The sequence below is a fragment of the Loxodonta africana genome, chromosome 5, assembly GCF_030014295.1.
Source record: "Loxodonta africana isolate mLoxAfr1 chromosome 5, mLoxAfr1.hap2, whole genome shotgun sequence".
In the NCBI taxonomy this organism is placed as follows: domain Eukaryota; kingdom Metazoa; phylum Chordata; class Mammalia; order Proboscidea; family Elephantidae; genus Loxodonta; species Loxodonta africana.
The window spans coordinates 31,026,994-31,035,145 of record NC_087346.1 but is presented as its reverse complement, the minus strand read 5'-3'; positions in this window follow the sequence as shown (position 1 = coordinate 31,035,145).

The window sequence follows — 8,152 nt, the reverse complement described above, 5'->3', positions numbered from 1 at the left end:
CATCCTGCTGTGGTAATGATAGTAAGTGATGCATAGAAAGAAATAAAGTAATAATCTGAAACATATACTGATTTCACTTTGTAATATTTGGAGACTCAGAAAATATTGTTAAAGGTTTAAATAAGTTATTTTTAAGAAATATTGTGCAAGTAGGTGGTCTCCTCTATAGCTAGAAGAAAGAAAAGATTTTCTTAGCAAGGCTTACACCCAAAAAATCAAACCATCAATTTGATCCTGACTCATAGCGACCCTGTGGGACAGATTAGAATTGCCCCACAGGGTGTCCAAGGCTGTAATCTTTACAGACACGGACTGCCACATCTTTCTTTCTCCCACAGAGCTGATGGTGGGCTCAAACCACCAACTTCTTGGTTTGCAGCTGAGTGCTTAATCACTTTGCCACCAAAACCAAATCCATTGCCATCAAGTCGATTCTGACTCATAACAAACCTATGGAACAGAGTAAAACTGCTCCATAGAGTTTCCACAGAGCCACTGGTGGTTTCCAACTGCCAATCTTTTGGTTAGCAGCCAAGCTCTTAAGCACTATACCACCAGGGCTCCACTTCACCACAAGGGCCCCTCTATATGGCTTAGTTTATGAAATTTTCTAACTTATGTATTATTAATGGCCCCAATAAATACTATACTTTTGAGCCAATAAAAAAAAAAATACCCTGAAGAATATGTAAAGTAAGCACTGCATTAATTTGAATATAAACAATTTTAGGAGAGAAAAACTGCCAATAGAATAGGAGGTTCAATATGGAGAGAAATACACAAGATTCTGTGATAAAAGTGTAATGATACGAAAACACATGAAATCTCTTCATTGTGTTGTTTATGGGCAAGCTAATGCTGCAAAGAAGTTGTGGAACAAAATTCACAAAGTGCTACATGATGAGATGTATTTTCTGAAAAACAAGAGCCTAAATGTCTTCAGAAGTAAATGAGAAAATCTTTTGTAAAATGAGAGATTGATACAGTATTTCCTTTTAAAACAATTGAGAAAGGTTTACAAACAAACATAAGTGGCAAATTACTTTTTTACGAAGTAAAAATTTTAGGTTTATTGATGTATATACTATGTTATGCCAATGGATGCCATCTGCCTTTTGTAGTTAAAAACAAATATACCAACAATTTATTCAGCACCTTGTAATATGTTTAATATTATATGTGAAAATTACCACTTTACATTAAATCATGCTCCAGTCAGAGATTTTCAATGTTTATGTTTTGCTCATTATTATATATCCATTGAAAATATGGAAAACCTGGAGGTATAGTGGTTAAGTGCTATGGCTACTAACCAAAACCTCAGCAGTTCAAATCCACCAGGCACACCTTGGGAACCCTGTGGGGCAGTTCTACTCAGTCCTACAGGGTCCCTATGAGTCAGAATTGACTTGACAGCCATGGGTTTGGTTTTGAGTGTTTACTGAAAATATAAGTACCTGAAAAAAATTGAAATATGCTTCTAACTAGTGACAAATCTACAAAAGGAAGAATTTAATAGTGTTGAATCAATTTGTGGGGAAAAAAAGAAACAGACTATTAGTTTGTTACGTATATATCTGATACCCAGAAAGCTTAAATTTACCAGCTGCATTTTAACAAAGGAAAAAAAAAAAAGCCTTCGTGTGTAATTAGTTAATATGATTTAAATGATTATACTATTTGGGAAGAACCACCAACAAAGATCACTTCTTGAAGTGCCTGCATCTATATATATATACAACTATTACAATTGTGTTAAATCTTAGTTAAAATTCAGAGCTTCAATTAACTCACATTTGTAAAATTTCTATTTTTCATCTGTGTTTAGTACTGTCTTAAGCTGAGTTCTCTAGAGAAGCAAAACCAGTGAAGCAAATAGAGAAATTTAGATCAAGAAAATGACTTATGCAGTTAATAGAGGCTGGAAAGTCCCAAGTCAGCTGGTAAAGCAAGGGGCTTCTCCTGGCTCCTGTAGCTTCAGAAGCTGGTAAACCCAAGATCAGCGGGTAAAACAACAGGCCTCTGGCTCACAGGCTGCAGAGGCCTAAGTCGGCAGGTAAGCTGCTAGCTCAAATCCCAAGAACTGGAGGTCGATTGAACAGGAGCCAGCCGTGGGATCCAGAGCAAGGAAAAACTCAAAAGCCTTGCCAAAAAGTACACCTATATTGGATGCAGGCTACTCCCACCCCCCCCCCCCCCGCCCGGAAGGAAACTCCCTTTCAACTGATTGACTACTCACAGCAGATCCCATCGTGGAAGTGATCGCATTATATCAGATCTCATCATGGAAGTGATTACATCATTGAAGGGCTGCCAAACTACATCATAAAACGTCATAAAAGTGAAGTTGGCACACAACTTTAACAATCACAAGTATATAAGCTATGTAATTACACACAATATTACATACATAATTCTTTTATAATGATGGTCCCGTATTGTTTTAAGTGCTATCAAGTTAATTCCAACTCATATCAACCCTTTGAGTAATAACAGAAGGAAATGTTGCCTGGTCCTGCACCATCCTCACAATTGCTGCTATACTTGTGCCCTTTCTTGCAGCCACTGTGTGTCCTCATCTTGTGGAGGGCCTTCCTTTTTTTCACTGACCATCTACTTTACCAAGCATGACGTACTTCTCCAGGGACTGGTCCCTCCTGATAACATGTCCAAAGTAAGTGAGACAACATCTTGCCACCCTTCCTTCTAAGGAACAGTATGGCTGTACTCCTTCCAATATAGATTTGGTCATTCTTCTGAAAGTCCATGCTATATTCAATATTCTGTGCCAATGCCATAATTTAAATGTTTCAATTGTTATTCGGTATTCCTCATTCATTGTCCGGCTTTCACATGCATATGAGGCTATTGAAAATACCATGGCTTAGATCAGGCTCAGTTTAGTCCTCAAAGTGATAGCTTTCCTTTTTAATACTTTCAACTTTTTTGCAGCAGATTTGCCTGATGCAATACGTTCTCTAATTTCTTGACTGCTGCTTTCATGGGCGCTAATTGCTGATCCAGGAAAAACGAAATCCTTACAACTTAAATATTTCCATCGTTTATCATTATGCTCCTTCAATATTTGTCTAGGTGTTAAGTGTGTTCTTATGTTCAGGTGTAATTCTTAATGAAGACTATAGTCTTTGATCGTCATCAGTCCTCTTTGCTTTCAGCAAGCTAGGTTGTGTCATCTGCACATCGTAGGTTGTTAATCAATCAATCTTATTCCAAACTTAATGTCATGTTCTTCTTCATGTAGTCCAACTTCATGGATTATTTGCTCAACATATAAATTGAATACGTATGGTGAAAGGATACAACCCTGAAACATACATTTTCTGATTTTAAACCACACAGTATCCTTTGTTTTGTTTAAATGGCTGCCTCTTGGTCTATGTACAGGTTCTGCATGAGCACAATTAAGTGTTCTGAAATTGTCATTCTTTGCAATGGTATCCACAATTTCTTATGATCCACATAGTTGAATGCCTTTACTTAGTCAATAAAACAAATCTAAATGTATTGTATCATCCGCTTTCAGCCACTATTCATCTGAGACCAGCAATGATATCCTCATTCCACTACCTCTTCTGAATCCGGCTTGAACTTCTAGGATGTCCCTGTCTATATATGGCTGCAGCCACTTTTTAATTATCTTTAAGAAAACTTTGCCAACATGTGATATAATGATATTCAGTAATTTCTGCATCTTCTTATTGGATCATCTTTCTTTGGAATGGGCACAAATATTGATCTCTTCCAGTTTGTCGGCCAGGTAGCTGTCTTCCAAATTTCTTGGAATTGATGAGTGAGGCTTCCAGCAATGCATCCCTTTGTTGAAACATCTAAATTGGTATTACTTCAATCCCTGGAGCCTTGTTTTTCACCAACGCCTTCAGTGCACCTTGAATTTCTTCCTTCAGTACCATCAGTTCTTGATAATATGCTACCTCCTAAAATGATTAAATATCAACCAATTATTTTTGGTAGAGTGACTTTGTGTAATCCTTTCATCTTCTTTTGATACTTACAAAAAAAACTTACAGAGCTGTTCAATTATTTTTTTCCCATAGAATTCTTCAGTATTGGACCTCCAAGCTTGAATTTCTTCTTCAGTTCTTTCAGCTTGAAAAATGCCAAGCAGTTTTTCTGTTTTAATTTTTGTAATTCCAGGTCTCTGCACATTTCATTATACTCCTTTATTTTGTCTTCTGTAGCCTCTCTTTGAAATCTTCTGTTCAGCTCTTTTGCTTCATCATTGCTTCCTTTCACTTTAGCTACCGTATGTTCAAGAGCAAGCTTCTGAGTCTCTTTTGACATTCATTTTGGTCTTTCTTTCGTTTTTAATGACCTTTTGCTTTCTTCACATATGATGTAATTGATTCCATCCTGCAATTAGTCTGGTCTTCAGTCACTAGTGTTCAATGGTATTACTCCAGAAACCCATACTAGATGTTCCATTTCATTTCTGTTTTGCTGTGAAGTAAGTATCCATAGTAAAACTCAAACTGGTATAAAATCTTATTCTTATACTATATAGAAGAATTATATTTTCAGTGTTTCTGAGCATCAAAAGTTGACCGTACTTAAAATAAGTTTATCATCAATCAATGTCTGTGTTAAGTTGTATAAATTTTTTATATGGCTTTTAGTTCAGTGTAGTGTAAGACAGTATAATCAATTAACAATATAATTCAACTAATATATGGTAGGTCAACATATTCAACAGAATATATGAAGTCATTTTACCAAGCTAACAGTAATTTTGAGCTTGTATTTACTATGTAATGTAATGAAAGCTTAAGGCACTTAGATTAAGCAACAGGAAAGTACTCTATTTTAGTACAACGGACATAGGTAAACCATTGAGTCTACTTTTTTGAGTACATTAATATTAATAATATAGTGACTTTCTTATTTCACTGTATTTGTTGTCTGTTTCTACCCTAGTGGTTGTGTTTTTTTATAGAGTGATGTATAACACCTTTGTATTATGACACCTAATGTCTTAGCATAAGAACTTAAATCAAAAATAAAAATGTTTTATTTCAGAATATGAATGTTGAGATCCAGGAAGATATAGGACAAAGCAAATACTATAATATGGTCTTGCATTTATTTTAATTCTACTTGGGAATATCCATATCACTACACTGAATAAAATGATACACATAAGATTAAAAATTCATTTTATGATTACAACTCTTTTAGTCTGAATTGAGAATATACCCAAGTGCCCAATTTTTAAAGTAAGTAATTATACACTAAATGATGTCTTAGTGTGTAGCAAATTATACTGCATACCACCTCTAAGTTAAAACGCTAACCTTTCTATACCTATGACAAGGCTAAGGAAATTTCAGTAGTCCTACAGGACACGCTTTTTAAATGATAATATAAAAACAAACTGTTATAAATATTTGGTTTTGTATTTGTTTCTGAGTGTGATGACCAAGGACTTTGAAATATACATATCCAAGGGTAAGTCAAAAAACATTACTACTGGGGTTCTAGTTCATACACACATGGATTTATTCCAAAAAAGACATTCAAACATGTCTCTGTGATCAGTTGATGGCTGTACATAAGTTCTCTCAGTAATATACTTGTCTTAGTCTCCTTAGGATACCTTAAAAAAAAAAAAAAAAGGATATTTTTTGTGCCATGGGGGAAAAAAAAAAGGATTTTGAGGTTAGGGGTAATATCAATTTTTTTTTTTTTTAATTTTGATTTTGTATCTTTTTTTAAATGATTTTTATTGTGCTTTAAGTGAAAGTTTACAAATCAAGTCAGTTTCTCACACATAAACTTATATACACCTTACTATATACTCCCATTTACTCTCCCCCTAATAAGTAAGCCCACTCCCTCCTTCGAGTCTCTCCTTTTGTGACCACTTTGCCAGTTTCTAACCCCCTCTACCCTCCCATCACCCCTCCAGGCAGGAGATGTGAAGTAGTTTCAAGTGTCCACCTGACGCAAGTAGCTCACTCCTCATAAGCATCTCTCTCCAACCCATTGTCCAGTCCAATCCATGCCTGAAGAGTTGGTTTCAGGACTGGTTACTGTCCTGGGCCAGCAAAAGGTTAGGGGACCATGACCACCAGGGTCCTTCTCGTCTTAGTCAGACCATTAAGTCTGGTCTTTTTATGAGAATTTGGGGTCTGCATCCCACTGTTCTCCTGCTCCCTCAGGGTTTCTCTGTTGTGTTTCCTGTTAGGGCAGTCATCAGTTCTATCCAGTTCTTCTAGTCTCAGGATGATGTAGCCTCTACTTCATGTAGCCCTTTCTGTCTCTTGGGCTCATAATTACCTTGTGAGCTTGGTGTTCATTCTTCTTTGATCCAGCTGGGTTGAGACTCATTGATGCATCTTAGATGGCCACTTGCTAGTGTTTAAGACCCCAGACACCACACTTCAAAGTGGGATGCAGAATGTTTTCTTAAAAGATTTTATTTTGCCAATTGTCCTAGATGTCCCCTGAAACCATGGTCCCCAAAACCATGCCCCTGCTTTGCTGACCTTCAAAGAATTAAGTTTATTCAGGAAACTTCTTTGCTTTTGGTTTAGTCCAGTTGTGCTGACCTCTCCTGTATTGAGTGTTGTCCTTCCCCTCACCTAAAGTAGTTCTTATCTACTATCTAATCAGTGAATAGCCCCCTCACCTAAAGTAGTTCTTATCTACTATCTAATCAGTGAATAACCCTCTCCCACCCTCCCTCCCTCTCCCCTCTCTTAACCACAAAAGAATGTGTTCTCCTCAGTTTAAACCATTTCTCAAGATCTTATAAAAGTGGTCTTATAAAATATTTGTCCTTTTGCAACTGACTAATTTCACTCAGATAATGCCTTCCAGGTTCCTCCATTTTATGAAATGTTTCAGATTCCTCACTGTTCTTTAGTGATGCATACTATTCCATTGTATGAATATACCATAATTTATTTATCCATTCATCCGTTGATGGGCACCTTGGTTGTTTCCATCTTTTTGCTATTGTAAACAGTGCTACGATAAACATGGATGTGCATATATCTGTTCCTGTAAAGGCTCTTATTTCTCTAGGATATATTCTGAGGAGTGGGATTGCTGGGTTGTATGGTAGTTCTATTTCTAGCTTTTTAAGGAACCACCAAATCGATTTCCAAAGTGATTGTACCATTTGACATTCCCACCAGCAGTGTATAAGTGTTCCAATCTCTTCACAGCCTCTATTTTATGTTTTCTGGATTAATGCCAGCCCTGTTGGAGTGAGATGAAATATCATTGTAGTTTTAATTTGCATTTCTCTAATGGCTAATGATCAAGAGCATTTCCTCATGTATCTCTTAGCCGCCTGAATGTCTTCTTTAGTGAAGTGTCTGTTCATAAACTTTGCCTAATTTTTAATTGGGTTGTTTGTCTTTTTGTGCTTGAGTTTTAGCAGAATCATGTAGATTTTAAACATTAGGCTCCGGTCGGAGATGTCAGAGCTGAAAATTTTTTCCCAGCCTGTAGGTGGTCTTTTTACTCTTTTGGTGAAGTCTTTAGATGAGCATAGGTGTTTGATTTTTAGGAGCTCCCAGTTATCTGGTTTCTCTTCCTCATTTTTAGTAATGTTTTGTCTTCTGTTTATGCCTTGTGTTAGGGCTTCTAACATTGTCCCTATTTTTTCCTCCATGATCTTTATCATTTGAGTCTTTATGTTTAGGCCTTTGATCCACTTGGAGTTAGTTTTTGTGCATGGTGTGAGGTATGGGTCCTGTTTCATTTTTTTACAGATGGATATCCAGTTATGCCAGCACCATTTGTTAAAAAGACTATCTTTTCCCCAATTAGCTGACACTGGGCCTTTGTCAAATATCAGCTGCTCATATGTGGATGGACTTATATCTGGGTACTCAATTCTGTTCCATTGGTCTATGTTTCTCTTGTACCAGTACCAGGCTGTTTTGATTACTGTGGCTGTATAAAATGTTCTAAAATCAGGTAGAGTGAGACCTCCCACTTTCTTCTTCTTTTTCAGTAATGCTTTACTTTTTGGGACTTCTTTCCCTTCCATATGGAGTTGGTGATTTATTTCTCCATCACATTAAAAAATGTTGTTGGAATTTGGATCGGAAGTTCATGGTATATATAGATGGATTTTGTAGAATAGATATTTTTACAATCT